This window comes from Phascolarctos cinereus, unplaced genomic scaffold (assembly GCF_003287225.1).
Source record: "Phascolarctos cinereus isolate Bilbo 61053 unplaced genomic scaffold, phaCin_HiC Scaffold_7;HRSCAF=346, whole genome shotgun sequence".
NCBI lineage: Eukaryota > Metazoa > Chordata > Mammalia > Diprotodontia > Phascolarctidae > Phascolarctos > Phascolarctos cinereus.
Genome location: NW_027556180.1, coordinates 182,981,976 through 183,003,497, shown reverse-complemented (window position 1 = coordinate 183,003,497; position 21,522 = coordinate 182,981,976).

The following is a 21,522-nucleotide window of genomic DNA, read 5'->3' as shown; positions in this document are numbered from 1 at the left end:
ATTGATATTGAATGTTATGTAGTGCATTTTCTATAAATTAGTAGCTTTTGAGGAGAAAATTGTGGAAACCATTGATTAGCTAAAAATACACAAAATTTTACTTAAGACTTGAGGTAGGGGCTCATTGCACATCTATCCAGATAGCCAAGGTTTAATTTTGGCTTGTGGGCTCAGAGCTATGGCTATGCATTTTAAAAAAGTAATATGTATGATTACATTAACTTCCCAACAAAAGGTTTAAATTGGATATGGAGGTTTTCCTTATCTATAGGCTAAATTAGATCATTGTAATGATCAGGTGTGGCTTATCAGAATGCAAGTACCTCATATAAAATTCTCCACCCAAAATAGGAGACTGGAAGGGAGAGGAAAGGAGTGTGATTAAAGGGAAGTCAATGCCCTAAGCTAAGCCCCACTGGAGGAAGTTCACTGAGGTCTAAAAGGAATCAGATCCTTCCTTTTCCCAAAGTGAAGAGGGAAAGTACTTTATGACCAAATTCTGATCACCACTAGTGCTGCTTATGTTACAAACAAAAGGAATTATTCCCAACACAAAACTATGTAGCTTCTTGATTCCAACACAAAATGATGCTATTTGCTATCCAGGGGTCTTCCCCAAACTCCTTCCTTTAATCTTCTTCCAATTATTCTAAGAGAAATGTTGTATCATGTCATGATGTGTTAATCAACCTTTTAGTTGTTTATGGTGCTAATCTACTTTAGTGCTTCTGATTGTTTCCAAATAAGTAACTCATGCCTCCCCTACTGAGTCTGGAAAACTAAAGGCTCTGACATTCACATCCAGCTGAGGCTCCTCAGATGCTGTCCCTCAAACTCTACGGTTGTTCTTATACTCCAAAAGTGTTGCCTTCTCCACCTGTTCACATGCAGATCTAAAGTCTAGAGTAAGTAGTAGAGTATTTGGCAGCCAAGATTCTAACCCATTTGTAGCAGCATCGATTCATCATTGCTAATAACATGGAAATTCTCTGACAATCTATCTATCTATCTATCTATCTATCTATCTATCTATCTATCTATCCATCTATTTATTTTGGCTAGGCAATGGGGTTAAGAGAGTTGCCCAGGGTCACACAGGTAGTAAAGGTTATGTGTCTGAGGCCATATTTGAATGGTGTCCTCTTGAATCCAGGACTGGTGCTCTATCCACTGTGCCACCTACCTGCCCCCTCTGACAATTAAAAAAAATATATTGTTGTTTCATCATGCCTGACTCTTCATGAGTCTATTTGGCAAAGATACTGGAGTGGTTTGTCATTTCCTTGTCTGGCTCATTTTATAGATGAAGGAACTGAGGCAGCAAACAGTGTTAAGTGACTTGCCATGGGTCACATAGCTAGTGTCTGATGTAGGATTTTGCTGAAGCCAGGCCTAGCAGTCTATCCACTGTGCCACCTAGCTTCCCAATACAAAATATAGTCAGGGGATATTTTGTGGTGCTTATGTTGTTGAGACCTTCTCAAATCATCCTTTGGTCAGTTCTCTATTTATATGAATAAGTGGTTCTGCATATGGAGCTTACTGTACTAAAACTTAGCCCATATCATATTGATTTGAGTGAGGACAGATAGAAGCAATCCTCAGCATTATGTTCTGAAGACTCCTTTCTTTCTACAAAATGCTTTTCAATACCCTTTACATTTTCAATTAGGTAAAGAGTGTTTTTAACAATAAACTCATTTTCAGTAACAAGAATACTTTGTCTCCACAGAGTCAGGGAAAGGTGGCACCTGAATTCATTATAAAATGTACTGCAAATATAACTTCAGTTCTGAGCTGGAAAATTCAGACTTTGCTGTAATGCCAAAAACAAAAAACAAAACAAAACAAAACCCAAAAAACCCCAAACCTAAAAACAAAAACAAAAACCCCACCTTTTCCACGTTTTAAAATTTATGTTTACATTAACTTTACTTTCTATAATTCTGAATGCTAAAGCAAAAACAATACAGCATTAAAAAAAACTCTTAAGTATTATCTTGTTATTTTATTCATTTACTAAATTTAAAACTTATCATTTAAACATATTATGGACTTATTTAGTTATTTTCTAATAAATGATATTTGCCTTTGGAGAGTAGTAATTTTGGTGGCACAGTGGATAGAATGCTAGGCACGGAGTTAGGAAGACTCATCTTCCTGAGTTCAAACCTGGCCTCAGACAGGTTGTCTGACCTGAGGCAAGTCACTTACTCCTGTTTGCCTCGGTTTTCTCATCTGTAAAATGAGCTAGAGAAGGAAATGGCAAACCACTCCAGTGTCTTTGCCAAGAAAACCCTAAATTGGTTAACAGAGTCAGATAGGACTGAAACAATTGAGCAACAACAAAAAATAGTAATTTTGGTTAGAAAATATGTATGTTCATATGTCTGTGTACTTATATATGCCAGAATGTTGCCATGTAAGTGTACATTTTCTTCATATGTAAATCTGTTGGTATGAGTATGTTTAAAGTTACCTTTTTAAATGGCATGATCCATTCATATGTGTGGAATGGCAAGGGAAATGTCTACTGAAGTTGCCAACAGCTGCAGAAAATATACTCAGACACATTAACTCAGGTATTTTCAAGGGTGGAACAGTTTGCTCTGAAAGGTCAAGGTTTCAGATGTGAGTTTGGAGCATTACTTTCTGCCCTTTTGCCTCTTCCTCCTGGCTTTTTATCAAAACTTTTCATTAAGAATGGCAGTAATTAGCCTTGGCATGGACCACTGCTGAACATTTCTATCAAGTTTATTTCCTGTTTATGCTTGAGGTACTTTGAAATTGTCTTTAGACAAATGGGACTTAAAAAAAATGCCCCCCTGGTGCAAAGAATGTAATCTTTGCTGACTATATCATTCTGTTTCCCCCTTTCAACTAAGATGAGTTTTTTACTTAAAAAAATTCTAGAAGAAATTGAGAGGTTTTCTTTTCTTATCTTTTTCCTAATAAGTGAAAAATGCTAAAAAGAGGAAATTTGGGAAGATCTATGGATAAAAGATGGGATCATTTTTATGTTGGGAACAAATCTCTTTTTAAATAGAAAAAATTAAGCTATATAGGATGAAACTGAATATAGCCTACAGTTAGTCCAATCCATTACAATTTTTATCAGTAAATTATGCTTTTTTTTCCCTAACCTGGAGAGTTTTAAAAAAAATTATTCTCTCATATATTTGAATATTTCTTTTTGAACTTTCATCTGAGTCATGTATTAGAAAACAGTAGACCTTTCTGTTTCAGCTCCTGATTCATCAGACTTGACACCATACCTCAGCCATAGTCCCACTCTGGGACCTTTTTCAGAGCAGTGAAGTCTCTTCACCCTGTAATATCCTCACATGATATAGGCCCCCTTCTTTCATTGGTGAGTTTCTCCCAGGACCGACCTCCATTTTAGGGAGAGACCCTTGCCCATCAACCTTCATTCCTATTCTGAGTTCTGCACCTAACTTTTTGAAACCCTATTTCCTGCATGAATGCCTCATGCACCCCTTATCTTTTTTGCTTATATTTGTATCCCCTGAGCATAGCACAGTGCTAGGGAGTAGACTACTGTCAGTGCTTAATAAATGCTTGTTGCCTTGCCCAGTTTATATTGATTGAATAATTTTGTCTGTTAATTACTTGTTATTAATAAAATGTATATAATTCTGAAATTCACCATCCACTAATTCTTATTCTAGCTTTACAAAGAAATAATATTCTTGAAGTTAACTTTGTCAGTTAATGTTTATAATTTTGTATTATTCCACCCCATACTGCACCTCAGGGAATTGTTTTAACCTATAAATGGCTACAGATGGTGTGCCATCTTCTTCAGACATATGCAGCACAAACAACGCATCTCTGTAGTAATCAAAAATCTTTCTCTCTTTCATTTCTTTAAATGGAACATTTCTTGATTAGGCCTAATTTGCAGATTACCTTCACATGGTGTTGCATAAAATCATTAAAATTTTAAAATTAATATAAACAGCTTAGGATCTTAGAGTTGGAAGAAACTGAGAAATTGCCTAATTCCAAGATTTTGCAGCAGAGGCAACTGAGGTATGAGGAAGTCATTTGCCAAGGTGACAAAATTCAGTTCCATTCAATAAACAATTTTTTATGTATCGACTATTTGCATGAGAAGCAGTGTGTTTTAATGAGTATCATCAGGCCTAGGAATCAGACCAGAATTCAAGATTCCCTTCTGACATATTCTGACTCTGGGCATGCTAACCTCTTAGTGAGCTAGGCAACTCTCTAAGGCTGTAAGTATTAGAGTAGACATTAATCTATCTTGGTAGAGGGAGTTCTCTCATTGGGACTTCATTTTGCAATTTTATTTTAATTATTAGAAGACAAGAATGCTTTTCTTTCTTTCTGAAATTTTGACAGTATTTTGAAACATTTATCAACTCAAAATCTTCTCTATATAAAATTCAAAAGTTACCAATGACTTTCCTCAGTGAAAACATACATCACATTTAAAATCAATTAATTATCCAAAACACTTATTAAACTCCTACTGTATTCCAGGTTTAGGGATGCAAAATGCAACAAGGGCAAATTATTCTGCAGACAACCTCCTGTTTAGGAGAGCCAAAAATTTACCTTAGGATATACTAAGTAAAAATAATGACAATGAATATATCTTATGCTGTTGCTATAAATGCCTAACAAGTGTTGTACTACTAATAAATTATATAGTACACAATGCGTCAGTAATTAACTTATAACTATAGGTTTTGAACAGAGAACACACTACTCTTCTTCAGTGGCCTTTAGTTAACTACCCATAAAATTGCTGATTTTTCTTCTTTGGTCACTTAATTTATCTCTTTGATGTTTGCCTTAAAAATTGCCAAGTTTTTTTTTCTTTCTTTGGCTTATTTGCTCCTTTGTAAATTGTCACTGTTTTAAAAGTCTATTTTGTGATTAAAAAAAAAAAGAACATCCACTGACATTCCATTCCCCTTCTTTTTAGGAATTAATGTACAAAAACACAAAAGATTTTTCAGTTCTTCCTTCAGATTTAATGACCTTCAAATTTTTCCAAAGCCTGAAATCAATGGCTATTAGATTAATTTAGAGAGAGAGAGAGAGAGAGAGAGAGAGAGAGAGAGAGAGAGAGAGGTTAGATCAGATCAATAGGGCCTGTGCACGGAAACAAATATTATCCCCTTTACTGGAAGTCCTTTCCATTACCTTAGAAAGGACCTTGTTTTATGCTGGGGGTAATATTTGTGATTCTGAAGATGAAATCATCCACAAGCATTGCAGCTTTTCATTTCTTTGAACAAGTTACTGCTTAGTTGTTAAACTAATATTTCTTGCTTGTTTCTCTTTAGGAGAGGTGCAGATGTTATTGTATTGGAACCTATTTGAATGTCTGCCAAAGGACACATTATTCAAACAATACAGTTTTCTTCACCTTATTTAGGGAGAAATGGATAGAGAACAATTTAAATATTTAAGAAGCCTCTTTGAAGTACATTAGAAATGAAAGACAAGTGGATATAGCTCTTAGAAGACTGTCTCTTAAATGAATACATCTTCTCTATAAAACAGAGAAAGACTATTATCTAAAAAAACATTAAAGTTATCTGAAAGTCTGATTTAAAAGTTTAAGACATTTTGTATTATTTATATGATGAGAATTTATATGTTCCTGAAATGCCTATTTACCCAAACCAATTCAAATCTGTTAGGTGTTCATGTACAAAGTCTCCACAATTTATACTGTATTTCCTGTAATTTGTACTTGTCTCCAAAATGCTTGTTCAACATCTTCATTACGGGCTTTGAAATTACACTTGAAGTGTGACAGAGATTTCTTGCTTAGCAGTTTCTTTAGAGATAAAGAGGCAAGGTCCATATGGTAGGTGCTTGTAAGTAAGTGCTTAATATCTTTGGAGATACTTCCTGGTGGGATGGCCCAGATGTCTTAGGAGAGGGCTGTAATAACCTTCTTCTGAGATTACTTTATAATATGTCTTTAGGATAAGGACATAATGCCCATTTTGCTCAGTACTTGACTATGTTTTATTAGTATGTACAAGCACACATATACACATAATAAAATCTTTCTGCATATATATACATATATATACATATACATAAAGTAAAATACCTACATATGTTTATATGCATGTGTATGCATATGCATATGCATAAATATAGAAACACACATTTGCATGCATATGTGTACACACACATATACATATATATGTGTGTATATATGTATATATGTACACACACACATACATATATACACACATAATGTCCTTAGTCTATTGAAGTTAGTGAAGTTAAAGATTTCACATGTGTGGAAATTACTAACAGTGTAGATCCAAAAACAGGCCAAGTTCAAAGGGGTGCAAAAATATTAAGAAAATAATAAATAGATCAGGAAATTGTAAAGACAATTTCAACATTAACAGGAAATCTTATTAAGCTTGTTTTTATCTCTATTGATACGACCACAAAAGTTTGACAGTTCCCAATCACTGAATCAGTTATCAAAAAAAAAAATCATTCTGCGATATATTTTTCTGTATGTAAGGTATTAACTATAAGGTACATCATAAAGATGAATAAGAGTGAAAAGAGTGATTTTGGCTAGCTAGAATAGAGATAACATGGTCAGCTATCTTTAATTAAATTAACAGAAACTTTCCATCTATTCACCAGTAAATTAAGTCAAATTGATACATAATTTAAACCAATGAATGGACCAATGAGTTGTTTGTGGATAAGGTACTAAAGGTAGACAATCCAGAGGCTCTAAAAACTCTCAACATGATAACAGAAATAAATATTTTGACAGAGTTCTTCCTCAGATGCTATGATAGGATCAGGATCTACCAGATTTCCACACTGTCCCAAACGTCCACCAAATAGATTCTTTCCCTAAAAAGCAAGAAGGTGACCCAATAAGTTGGTTGGATCTGGGGGCTAAGGCTCAAGCAGTTTCCACTTCCACTTGTAGTCTCTGTCTGTGTTGACATGACTACCTGATGATGTAAGGGCATAAAAAGGCCCACTCAAAGGGGGTCTGTACTTTCCAGACTTGGTAGATGTGCATGTGAGTAATTCCACCCTGCTCTGCTGACCAGATATGTTTTCATATATAAGTGAAGGAAGCCACTTTTACTCAACCTGAATGTTGCATGTTTATTTTCTTTCCTTCCTATACTATGCTTAATGATTCAGTAAACAATTTGTTAACTCTTGAATGACTTAAGAGTGTCTCATTTTGTTTCAGTGTTGGATCCATACTACAAAAGGATCTCCTGAATGGGGCCCGGCCTACCAGAGATGTGCAAGTTTCTACGTTAAGTTGCATTCCATACTGTGACACTCTCACTGGGATCATAGATTTAGAACTGGAGAGGAATGTAGAGGTCTATAATCTAGCCCAATTACCTTATTAACAGATGAAGAAACTGAGGCTCAGAGAGGCAAAATGACTTGGTTAAATTCATACATATTACAAAGTAGAAGAGTCAAGATTCAAACCCAAACCCTCAGCATTCTTTTCACCTAAAGTCATTTCATTTCTTCTGTTTACCATCATAAACAGTGGTGAGTGAATTACTAAATACAAGTAATAATTTTGATATGGTTTCATTCTGTGACAGCGATGGTCATGGGTGTTTGATTCCATAGACCCTAGGCTAAGTAAATACACTGACTTAAGTGAAATCACATTAAGCTGTACCCCTCATACTCATTAGTTAGTTCTCTGACAGTTTGCTGAATTTTGTAACATATATAGCTATTTCATTGCTCTCTTTTATTGTCTTTTAAATTCCATGTTTTTAAAAATTGGTATTACTCCAAAGGAATGTGGAAAAGTTGGAGCTCTTAAAAATCACTTTTCAATGACTATTAGAGATATTGAAATGGCTTTTTATGTGGCAAGGCCAAGCATTTAAAGGATCGTTCAAAGCCACAATGAAACAGAATCAATTACAGTGAAGTACAAAGGAAAGGACTTTAAACAGCCATTCATCGACACATAAAACTGACAAATTATTGCTGTGAATCATCCTAATTAATCTTCAGAAAATAGACTGAGACCTTCAGAGAAGGACCTGGTGGCTGGAGGAAGGATTTCTCTAGAGTATGGTGTAGGTTGACTGGTGCTACGAAGAAAAATACTTGTCATAAGCAAGACAATACAAAGGCTGGAATACTGGAGGTTGGAAAAAGATAATTTTTACTGGTGAAATTCACTTTTTCATTCACCATTGTTATAAGTCCAGGTAAACTTTAAGATCTGGATATCTTCATCAGAGTAGCAAACATTCATCAAAATTAAAAGGTTTGGAAAATTTGTTTGCTTTTAGTTTGTTTTGAAGTCTTGTCTCTGTTAAGGAAATGATGAACTCTACAGAATCTATTGAAAAACCAAATAGCAGAATTTTTTTCCCCAGAATTACAGAAATTCTCCAAAAGTAGGGAATACTTCAGCAAGACCTTGCAACCTGCTATGCTTTATGAAAGGTTAATCAATTTATCCAAGAGTTGAAAAAACAGTTCTTCAATAAGCTTGGCACTCATTTAAAACCTATAGAACACCTGTGGGCTGTAATCAAGGCAAGGTATGAAAAAAATGAGCTTTTCATTAAAAGTAGGCTTAATATTTCATATGATGAAGATGTGTCTGAATGATAGACCATTAATACTATGTTAAAAATACAATCTCAGTGCCAAATTCTATAAAATAAATGGTTGCGGTAAAGGAACACATTTATATATAAAGAGTTTAAGATGTAAAACATTGTGAGGTTTGTTGTATAAATCAATAAATTTAATTATTTGTTTGTCCCAGTTAATTTGCACATAATTGTATGAGTTTGTGTACTAGTGTAAGTTTAAGGCAATAATGAGGTTAGATAATGTGATGATTATGAAGAATTGCTCAGTCAATTTTTCAGCCATAATTGACTCTTTGTGACCCCATTTGGTGTTTCCTTGGCAAAGATACTCGTTTGCCATTTTCTTCTCCAGCTCATTTTACAGATGGGGAAACTGAAGCAAACAGGGTTAAGTGACTTCTAGTGGGTGTCTGAGGCCAAATTTGAACTCAGGTCTTTCTGACCCCTTTCCTCTGAGCCACCTAGCTGTTCCTGAGGAATTTCTAACAGACTCTAAACACTAAAGATGTAAGGAAATAGCTAATCCAAATTTCATATCTCCACCAGCACTTAGTACAGTGCTCTGAACACCAGTGGAGTTTAATAAATGTTTATTAAATTGATTGCATTGAAAATAAAAGTTTACCTAGAGTGGGGTAATTAAATGGTAATGAAATAGAAAACATTGAAAATACAATATTATAACATATTTATCTAATAACATATACAATATAATTGGAATCCTTCACAGCCATACAGAAATGAAAAAAAAAGAATTTAGAGATTTTGTTACCTTTTCACCACTCTAAGTGAATTTTTTTTCCAGTATTCCTGAAAGGGGGCTAGATGGATAGCTAGGTGAATCTCTTTATACATCATTTTGTAAATAAATAGTACATACATAAAGAGAGTGTTAGGTTGCATGGAGGCCCTTTTCTGCACAACAGCTCTGAGGAGAATTTCACTTTTAAATTTTCAGTTCACTCAATATATTTTTTCTAAGTGGCAGTTTAATTAAAGTGACTTATTTCTCTGTGTTGCAGCTGATATTGCTACTTTGTAGCTAGAGATAGTCTTGCTTGTTTAATAAAAATCTACAGTTGGAGCAAAGCCAAGATAATTCTTTCAGAGAGTTCATGGCCAGATCTTTATTTCATTGCTAGAAAATCTGGACGGGTTATGATTTGCACCACTTGAAGAAGTACCCACGTTTGTAAGATCATGCATTCAAATAGAGAAGCTTTTTTTTTTCAAAGCATTAAATTCAATTTTGAAAGACATTTACTCCACTAACACACTGCATCTTATCTCACCATAGTTTGGAGGTGTACATAGATTCTCAAAGCCACCCCAATTTATGAAGTGCAGGGGTTAAGTGAGCTTCCACGGTGCAAAGGTTTTTAGGAGCATTCATTGTAACCAAAACTGGATTCAGGAATTGAGCCTGGAGAGAAATGAAGACAAAACTAAAGAATAAAACATTTATTAAATGTTTTCTATATGCAAAGCACTACAAATTAGTGAATTTTGTCCAATTGATGAATTTATTTTTGCATGAATGTAAGGATTTGTTTTAAATAACATAATTCAGAGTCATGAAATATCAAATTCATCATCTTGTCATGTTAACCCCTTTTACTTCACAAGGTATCATATCAGTGTCACAAGTTAATGTATCAGACTTTTGAGATACATAACTAACAAGATAGCATACTAAATATTTTCTTGGGTCCCCATTAACTAGGGATAAAAAAGCCATAAGATGAATTATGTGACAGAATAAGAGTAATTGCAGCTCAATTAACAGGAGAAGACATGGAGAAATCAACAAAGTGAAAGCTTTATGAATCAACACCGGAGAATGATGTTCCTTATTGTGCTCAATTTAAGCACCTCTCCTTCCCCCCACCTCCAGCCTTCGTGCTCCTGTAGGTATGTACAAACCTATGCATGGACTTGTGCCTGAGAGTCACACAGGGATTTTCCTCCTGCTACAGAGACACAGGCTGAATGTTCCACCTCCTGCTGATCTCTGACCCTCCCTTCTATCCCCTGCCCCCTCCTGTTGCAACAAACAATAGATATTTTTAGATCCTTTCCAATACTAGATGCACTTTCACTCATAATCCCAGACTTATGGTTATGGTCAAGAGTCAGAATATTCCTCATGCTCCATTGCCACTTCTAAACTCCCTTTGCTACTATTACCAAGCTACCTCTCGTTCTCTGAAGTATATGTAATTCATATGTATCACTCAGTCCAGGTTCTGATAGCTATTATCTACCAAGCTTTCTCTTCTCCCAAGTTTACTGCCTGTCTCATAGTCTTCCTCTCTATTGCAAATCTTTCTTTCATTCTAGGGAACCTCAATATGCATGTTGATGTTCCATTAAATACCCTAACTTTCCAATTCCTCAGTTTAACATATTTCTATGACCTACTCTTCCGTGGTAGCTCAGCTACACACATGATCTACACACATCTTGATCTTGTCATCAACTACAAGTGTTCCACTTCCAGGTTCATGCTGAATTTCTTTTATCTGATCATACACTTTTATCACTTCTCCTAAACCTATTTGTCCTCATAATCACCATCAATCCTTCCATCCCTCTGACTATACCAGGCCATCATCTCTGCTTTGGCTAGTCTCTGATACATTCTCCTCCTTGATCCCTTACTGAACCAATTCAACTCTATAATATCTTTTACTCTTAAATCTCTTGCTCTCTTGTCCTATTGTGGATCATGCCTTTGCCAAGCCCATAATCCTAAATTAATCTCCACTCCCCCATCTACCTCAGACTCATGTTGCTGAAAGAAATTGCAGAACCATGCTGAATTGGTCTGCTATAAATTTGTGCAACTACGTTCAACTGACTCTTTACTATAGCAGGACAACCCTACTGCTCTACCCTATTTGATTTCCTATCCCATTCACAATAACAGCTATTCCAAACCTTTTCTCTCTCCCAAAAGACTGCCACAATTGTAATGAACTGTTCTATACTATCAAATGGACTGTACTGTCAACCCCCAAACCACCTTCAAGCAACAGTCATTGTAGTTGTTTTTTTTTTTTACATTTATTTTTAATTTATGGAATAAAACAAGCATTTCCATAAGTGTAATAAAAAGATGATCATACATGAAACTGCAAAGCTGTTGCATACAACTTGATATTCCTTTTAAATATGTAATACAGTGATCATGCAATTTTTTTCTTTTTTTTTCCTTTTTACTGTTCCCTCTTCCCTGCCACACCTAGAGACACAAATTAGGTACAAATAGAAATGGATACATGATGTAGGTATAGAGATACTACACGAAAATTGGAAGAACATGGAACATATTGCTTATCAGACTTATAGATAGGGCACACAATTCCAATTACATTAAATTTAGAAAGTTTTAAAATAAAATAAATGTCACCAACACCAGAAGGAAAGCAGAAAATTTTGGGGGAAATTTTATAGACAGTTTCTCAGGTAAAGGTCTCATACCTAAAATATATAAAGAACTTTGCCAAATCTATAAGAATGAGTTATTCCGCAATTGATAAATGGTCAAAGTATATGAACAGGCAGGTTTCCAATGGAGAAATCAAAACAATTTATATTGATATAAAAAGAATGTTCTAAATCATTATTGATTAGAGAAATGCAAATTAAAATAACCTTGAAATATCTACCAGATTTACACCTACCAAACTGGCTAAAATAATTGAAGGGGAAAGCAGTCATTGTGGAATGATGGGTTGGACAATTAATTTATGCTCTGATGAAATCCCTATTTAGTCAATGATAGCCTGGCTCAGGAAGTCCTTCCATACCAGTCGGAGTGGAGCAGATACAAATTTGGATGTATTGATCCTTTCTGACTGTGCCCTCAGTCCAATTAGGGAGAAAGTCTTTGACATTTATCCTGTTTAAGGACCTACTTGACTTCCATAGGACAGCAAATTTACAGCCCAGAGAACTTATTGGGATCATGCAATTTGCCTGAAGAATCATCATAGAAAGATGCACGGACCCCAAGGAAGGCAAAGAAGGCAAGTTGGTGAAAACCATCAGGCAGCAATAAATTGATCCCAGATGGGATAGAGGGCATTAAGAAGCCTCTTCACCAGACCACCCATCTGTAACTTGATGGGAAAGTAAGTGACTAGACCTAGAAAGGAAGATGTGGGCTCCAGGGAAGGAGAATCCTAGACTTGGGCCTGCACTGCTTCTTGATTTATTTCCATAGGTAACACTAAACACCATGGGAACAGATGGAGGCACTCAGATTCCATTCACACTTGTTTAATTTTCTACTTAGCCTTCAATCAAAGCCATCACCTATATGGCAGAGATAACCACACAGAGATGGTATCATGTAGGTGCCCCTGCTTTTCAAAATGAGTCTCTTATTTTTGTATTTTGTTTCCCAGGTACAGTAAAGCCAGCACAACACTGCGTCTGATTCAGCAAAAAGCAATGGCAAGCTAACTCCTTCACCATCTGCCTTGTACATGAATAAGACTACAGGGCTTTTGATATTAATAATGATGACATGAATGAGGGGGAAAGATTGTGAACTGATAAAAACTGATTTGTTGTTATCTAAAATTCTATAGATTCTCAGAGCCTTCCACAAGGCTTCAACTATTACATAGTTGAATGTTTAGAACTACCCCAATTGTGTGCCACCTTTGCAATTAGGGTAATGGGGGCTTCACACTGAGACTATTGCCAGTTGGTATCTGTTTTCCTGCCTTTATGAGTAGCAACAAAGTTTTATTAACTGTTATCCTTGTGTGGCATTGCTCCCCTTTAACCAAACTCTCCTGAACAGTACTTATAAAAGCACTCTTAAAAAAGTTCCTTTCATGCCTGCCATCATCATCATTTTCCTCTCATCTCTGTCCCTGCTAAGCTGATTGAAAAAACCATCCACTCCAGGTGCCTCTGCTTTCTCTCTTTTAAATCTTCTGAAATTTGGCTTCAGATCTCATCATTCAACTAAAACTCACTTCTCCATGGTTACCAATATCTCTTATTAGGATGTCCCACGGATATCTTAAACTCAACATGTATGAAAATGAACTTCTTATATTTATATCCTATCCCAAACAGTCCTCTCTTCTTAGCTTTCCTTTTACTGTCAAAGGTACCACCATAATTCCAGTCACCCAGGCTTATGACCTAGGTGTCATCCTCAATTCCGCCCTCTCTCTCAATCCCATCCCTTTCAATCTGTTGCTAAATCTTGTTGGTTCTGCCATTGTTGTGACTGTTGTATTTGCCCCTTTCTCTTGTTTGGCCTTGCTATCAGGATTCCTAGACTATTGCAATAGCTTTCTGATTGGTCTCTGTTTCAAGTCTTTCCTCATAGTTCAGTTACTGAGACCATTTTTACATGTACCCTTCACAGGACCCCACTTGGCTTCCTTAGGACGGCAAATTGACAGCTTTAGGAACTTCTTTTGGGATTATTCAGCTAACAGTCATCACAGCAGCTGAGGGGCCCCCAAGTAAGGTGAAGAGAGCAATCTGGTGAAAACTACTAAGTGGTAATACATGAGTCCCAGCTAAGATAGTGGGCTAGGGACCTGGAGGAACACTTCCACTTTTTACTTTGGTAAAATGGAGAAAATAATACATGCTCTGTATTTCATAAGGTTGTCATGAAATTAAAAGTGATTACTGAATTACAGAATCTCAGTGTTGAAAGAGACCTAAGCAGACATCTTATCTAACCTATATCTAATACATTATCCTGACCAGAGATTTGTCTTTTCCGTGGGAGTCTCTTGTGAGGAGAATTTACTGCTTGCAGAGGCTTCGTTCTAATAATTAGGACATTTTTCATTATATTGTCTGAATTTCTTTCTTTGCAACTTCCCCAGATGAGATAAAAATATTCTATAAAACTGTTAAGTTCTATATAAATATGAGTCAATATTTTTACTACTTTCAGAGATACAAATAACCAGTGCCTATATCAATTTCATGGACAAAAAAATTGGAAGTCTCATTACTATTTTCCAAAAAAAAGCTTCTGTGTTCCAAAGTATATTAAAAATCAACTGACATTCCTTTATTAAACTGCCATTTAATAAAGTCAAGACCAGCATCCTCAGTATAGACAGTTGTTTACTGATGTTCCTGTGCATATACACAAGAAGCTACATATCATGTATGTATTTAAACTTCTGTTCTAGAGCCACTACTGATAGGCACACTGTAAATGTGAAATGTAAAATAAAAGCTGTTTCTTTTTTTGTTTGTGATATTCAAGCATTTATATCTTGGACACATTCCATACTTTTATACACATCTGTTACTGGGACATATGAAAGGAGTTCAAAGGTGTAGTGCCTACTCATCAAATAGGAATACTGCCAATCATCCAATATGTACTGCAAACACCAGGCATACAGAATCCAGTGTTTCAATAGCTGAAGCTCTGTGATACAGAGTCACAAGAAGAGAGGTCAAGACTTGATTTATGAGCATGAGAAAACCCAGAACATGGAAGGAAGTATGAATTATAGGAAAAAATACCTAGAAATTCCCTAAAAGTTTTCAGATTTCCCCTAATCTTCCAAAACATTAATAATTAATACTTTTGTTGAATTGAACATTTATCACTATTGCCAGAATATTTTGATAAAATTTTTTGTCTCATTAGTGAAACTGATTCAATTGCTGAAACACATTTTAACTCTTCAGTGTTCAATTTAATAGGTAATGCAGATATGCAATCCTTTCTAATAAGAGAAGAGATATTAATATCTCTATAACATGAAGAACCTAAAAATCTAATGCTGCTACTGTAAGTCATGGGTTTTAAACTTTTTATAAAGAAGTTCATCATGTGATTTAAGAATTTACTTTCTGATTTGTGAAGGAAAAACAAAATACACTTAATTTAGCAAAATAATACTTCAAATGGTTGTTTGTAGATCAAATTCATGCAGTCCTCAAACTATTCCTTTAACTACATATAACTACATGTTGTTTATATATGTGGTACCTGAGATCACTTCCCAATTCACAGGGCAAGTTCCCTGAGATAACTCATTCCGGTTCAAGTACTTCTGGTTTTGCACCCAATAAAGAATAGCTTGTGAGATCTCATTTACATGTTTACCTTTGCCTCAGCCAGAAGACAAAATTAATTCAAAGTAAAAAATTTAATAAAATGGCACGGTGAGAAAAGTAGCCACAAAACACTTCTCTCACAAACCCAGGTAATAATCTTCTACCTATCCCTTGGAAAACTGAACAAATAAAGTGGAGCATACATGTACGAGCACACATGTAAGGAATATGTGTTACCAGGTTCTTGTGTGGAGGAGTACAAATGTAGGAAATGTGTTCAGGGGACACACAAATAGGAAGTGTATGACCTGTAGACAGGCCTAGAAGGGTATCCTGTATCTCCTGTGCTGCAGGGTAGATTTCCCTAGCGATACCATTGTTCTGCTTCTTTCAGTCTTGCTCCCTGCTAATCTCCACTGGAAACTGTCTTTTTACTGCACTGGTTGCGGTTCCAAGTTGGTAGACATAGAGACTTCACTGGACATAGTCTCTAATGGATTATGCTCCACTGTATACATTTCTGCTGGACATACATGTCCATGAAAACTACAGTTTCCACTGTATGCTGTTGTACTAGATGTTGCCTGGCGTTCCTTTATCAACAACCTAGATATTGCAGGTGTTGTTATTTGTAACAGACGAATACTCTCAATTCTTCATTGGATCTAAGATGCTATCAATGTGGATATTTGCTACAGCTCTGAAGTTTACTCAGTGCTCATAAATTCAGTGGGAAGCACTTCCAAGTGCAGGTGAAAAGTCAAAGATGAGTTAAGCATTTTCCTATATGTCAGGGATAAAAAGAGATAATAACTCTGAGGCAGATATCCCCAAACTGAGGCTAACATTACTATTAAGTCCCAGAACTCCCAAGGGCACACTGGTACGTGGAAGTGGGGAATTAAGCATAGTAATCCAAACAAAAGCTAAACCTTTGATTATGTGGTTAGGGTGGATTAGAGGTAAGTAAAGCAGTTCAAGAAGCAAAGGAAAAGTATTCAATTACTCCCAAGGGCCAAAGATAAAAAAAAAAGGGGGGGAGATTTTGCGTAAGTTAGAAACACACATGCATGTCTCATTTCTAAAATGAAATAATTTCAACATTATGAAGCCATAGTTGGAAAGGAGTAAAATCTTGGACCACAGTAGCAGGTTAATTTTAAATAAGGGAAATGTTGTGAGTGTGAGCACAATATAGAGCTTTGTTCTTGTGCCCTCCCTTTATGCTGTCATCAGGGTTTGAAATTATGTTAGGTATTTTATTTGTGGATTATAATATCTATAACTCTATAGTTTTGCTACCTATAAAGCCAAAAGAACACAGAAGCTGATTGTGTGTGTGTGTGTGTGTGTGTGTATATATATTTTTTTTTTTTGCTAAAGGAATAATAGTATGTAATAATGACAGCCTACTATTTGCAGGATAGGAAATAATTTCTATTTTCAATGTACCCTAACTCTCTCTCTGTCTCCTCTGTCTTCTCTGTCTGTCTTTCTTTATACTGATATACTGACATACTGAATCTATGTGCACATATATAGTATTAGAGAGTTTTGTAGCCGGAGAGTTTGATGTCTCTGGTAGACACCACATGCATGCATGCATGCATGTATGAATGTATACATATGTGAATCTGTACATACACACATATATATACTGTTGCTGTTGAGTCATTTCAGTCTGACTCTGTGACTCCATTTGAGGTTTTCTTGACAAAAATATTGGAATGGTTTTCCATTTTCTTCTCCAGCTAATTCTACAATAAGGTAAATAGGGTTAAGTGACTTGCCCAAAGTCACAGAGCTAGTTAAGTGTCTGAGTTCATATTTGAACTCATGTCTTTCTAACTTCATATAAACATATATTTACACACATATATGTGTACATGTATATATACATATATATACACATAGGTGTACACACTATAAATTTATACCTACACATATGTGCATATATGTATATATACATATATGTGTACCCATATGCATATTCCTATTTAAATATATTTCTATATATGCATGTATGAACTTTTGGAACTAACATATGTATAAAAAGATGTTAAGATGAATTAAGCCTTTTGGGACACCCTCCGTGTACATGTATATTCAGATTTTATATATATATATCTTCATATGTGTGCACATAGTCACACAGATTATGGCTATTCTTATTCATATATACCACCATACTTGTTATAGCTCTTAAGTTTAAACTAATAATAGCTTGATATCAGTTCATTAATATATCTAATAGTTATAATGATTTAATGTATATGTATATAAGTGTATGACAATTATAAATTTCATATTGTTTGATTTTTTTATTATGGCTTGATAATTATGTTATAATGGTAAGACTCTAATATAGAGTCATTCAACCTAAGTGGTCCTAATGTCCATAGAAACATGCAGGCAAAACAAACAGTTGTACTGTTCCATTGTTAATTCTGTCAGGGGATTAAGGCTTGCAGCTTTTTGATTGGATGAATTCTTGATCTACTACAGGGGCCTTGAATCATATTTCTGCTGAAATTAGTTATATGCACCCACCAGTTTGTGGACCAGATAAAGAAGCTCCACTTAATGGAGCTTCACTATCAATAAAAGACCTCAAGAACTTTCTACCATACTGAATAGGCCTGATTACGAATGCCCCCTCCTGTATCTGGCTCTGATTATCCATTCTCAACCAGGCACATTTTTTGGGCATGTTATTTTGCCACCTAGACCCCAACTTTGAGCATGTTCCCTCCCCAATCTCTCCCTCACTCTTTGGCTGGGGTGAGTTTCTTGCTTGTGGAGACAAACCTCTGTTTACATTGCTGTAGCATGTGAACACTTTGTTTGCCTACCTGCTGAGTTACAAAAAAATAAAATTCATGATTATATCGTTTCCCTGAGGCATTGAGGAATAGATATATAAAGAGGAGGAAAATTGCCCATATAAAGGCACAGGAAATACAGGATTTTAGTAATACTGAAAAAGGTGATTGAGAGAATATCAATGTCTTGTGATGTATGTGACTAATCACTCTTCTATACAAAATCTTTATGAGTATTGCCATGAATTTAGGCAATCTTTGATCAGTGTATTATTAAGAAAATAGCAGGTTCTTGCAAGCACTATTGAATAACTGACCAATGTACCTTTACCATTTTACAATTAACCAAAAGATGTAGAGAATATTCACAATTTGTTGATTATTAAAAACATTTAATTTGGCATATGAGTATTATCTATGAGATCTTTTATAAGGTTTTTCCAACTGTATATTAAAATCATCCAAGATACCTTGAGATATGTAACAATAGATCCTTGTTCTATATTTCTCTGATGATAGGCGTTAGGCAAGGCAGAAAACACAGAGATGAATTCTTGCCAAAACCATTCACCACTTTGAGTGAGGAAATCCAGCACAGAGTCCATCCAATTAGATAAGGAATTCCCAGTAGATGTCAAGATCGTTCTGTTTCTGTATGATATTGTAGTAATTATATAAGGCTCCAGAAAGCTACATAACTGCCTGGAAAAGATCAGTATTCACTCTGGCCTAATAACTCATGAAGAAAAGAGAGAGTTGATGAAGAATATTTACTGCCTATTTCATAAAATGTATTTTGATAGACAATCTATAGAAATTGGCTATCATATACATATGGACGTATGTGTACAGGTATATGTACAGGTGGTATACAGTTTTGATCTGTAGCTGAAACAGAGTAAGAGATAGGCTGGATTACCTATTAGAATTTGGAAAGCTCCTTTAATGACTCCAAGTTTTCCATGAAAACAAGTCTATACAAACTACTGTTTCTATATAGCAGCAAGACATGGAGTATAATAGTCTTTGAAGAATTTAAAATAGAATATCATATGGAAGACAATGGAGAGTACATGGTGGGTGTGAACTGTAATATAAAAACAACAAAAAGCCTCAAATAACAGAAATTAAAAAAACAATCCAAGAAGTGTAAGATAGAAAGAGAAGATGGACTGTTCATTTGAGGAGAAGACATGATATGTAGACACCCAGAGTCATTCACTCTAATGTCAGGAGAAAGTGAAGAAGTTCTTGAGCACCTTGGGTGGAATCCCTACCTCCTCTGGTGAACTTCTGAGAAGATATGGGCAAGTGTCAGACAAATTGGCACAGATGGGAAACGAAATGGGCAGCACTGAAAGTAACTTCCAAATTAGTGAGATCACAGATCCATTTGAATCTATGTGTGTATACACATTAGTCACTTTACATGTAGCATTAGCTTAATTAATGTGTCTTTGTAAGCTGTTTCTCAAAAGTAGGTGATATTATGGACAAGAGATAGAAAGGTTCATCTGATCACCCAACACCCCTGAGTGTTAAAAAGAAAACAAAATATATAAAAATCAACCATAGTCAAAGTTTATTTCTCTTGTGTGTGTGTGTGTGTGTGCGCGTGTGTTTTTGTATAATAGTATCCCCCTAATGTGAAATTAAAGGGTATATTTGTCCTTTAAGATTTTTTTTCTTTTAACAAATGTATACAATAATTAATTATGCAATGTAAATGTGTTTCTATCAGCACAGGTATTCCTTCCAGCTATGCAGACTTCCACTTGCTCATACCTGTGTATCTTGAGTGATTCCTCTACGTCTTCACATAAATTTGTGTGGAGGGAGCCACCCCAAATCCTGTGGACTTCTTTGCAGTCTCTTCACATTATTTTGCAATTAATGCAATAAGAAAAATACTTACTATGTGGTAAATATAAACATGACTGTGGTAGGCTATGGTCAAATGTGTATTCTTTACAAGGGAGGAATAAGATCCAGAGGAGGAAATAGAATTTCAAGATTAAATTCCGAGGCAGTAGTGTATCTAGAAATTTGGCTTCATGGGAAGCAGAGACTACCTGCCAGACCCCATCATATAGACAGGCATTGAAACTTTCTTTCTAGAATAATGAAAGACCTTGCATTAGCGACAGATACCTAGTTAACTCCATGAAGACATGAAAATAAAGCACCTAGTTTAGCAAAGAGTCCTTTGTCTCCTCAGACTTGGTGGGTTCATCATCTCACATGAGTCACAACAGTGGTTATTTGGGTTCAGTCCCTGTTAGGAATAGGGAAACAAGGGAAAGTCACCAAGACTATCAGTATGTATTCTTTTGAGCCTTTCTTTTGGTTTTGCCAGGCAATGGGGTTAAGTGACTTGCCCAGGGTCACACAGCTAGTAAATGTCAAGTGTCTGGTCTGAGGCTGGATTTGAACTCTGGTCCTCCTGACTCCAGGCCCGTGCTCTATCCGCTGTGCTACCTAGCTGCCCCCATCAGTATGTATTCTTGATCTGTGTGTGATAACTGTGCCTTTGCAAGCTAAATAACCTCTTTTTATAACCCTTGCTTGTTCAGTCATTTGTGCAAATACCTGAGCATAGGATGGCTTCTAGCAGCTCTTGGGACATACGGCGTAGCAAGGAAAGTGGTGAAAATGAATTCCTGTTTCGAATAAGGAGAGAGAAAACATGAGGACTCCGTACTACCCCTCATCTGCAGGATTTGGTGATACTAGTTCATAGCGCTTGGTAGCATAAGAACTGTAGTAACTTCTTCTGCCAATTGGACAAGTTGTCTGTTGTGCTGAATGTCAGGGCATGCTGCAGTTATGTGTAGAGAGAAAAAAAAGAGAAGGGCAGGTAGTGTGAATGCCCAGAGATAGAAGATACATTTCACTCATTTTAAAACTTGAGCCTAGCTTTTTAGGTTCAGAAATAGTTCAAGAAGCTGCTCTGCCTCTTATGTGGGGAGAATTTTTCC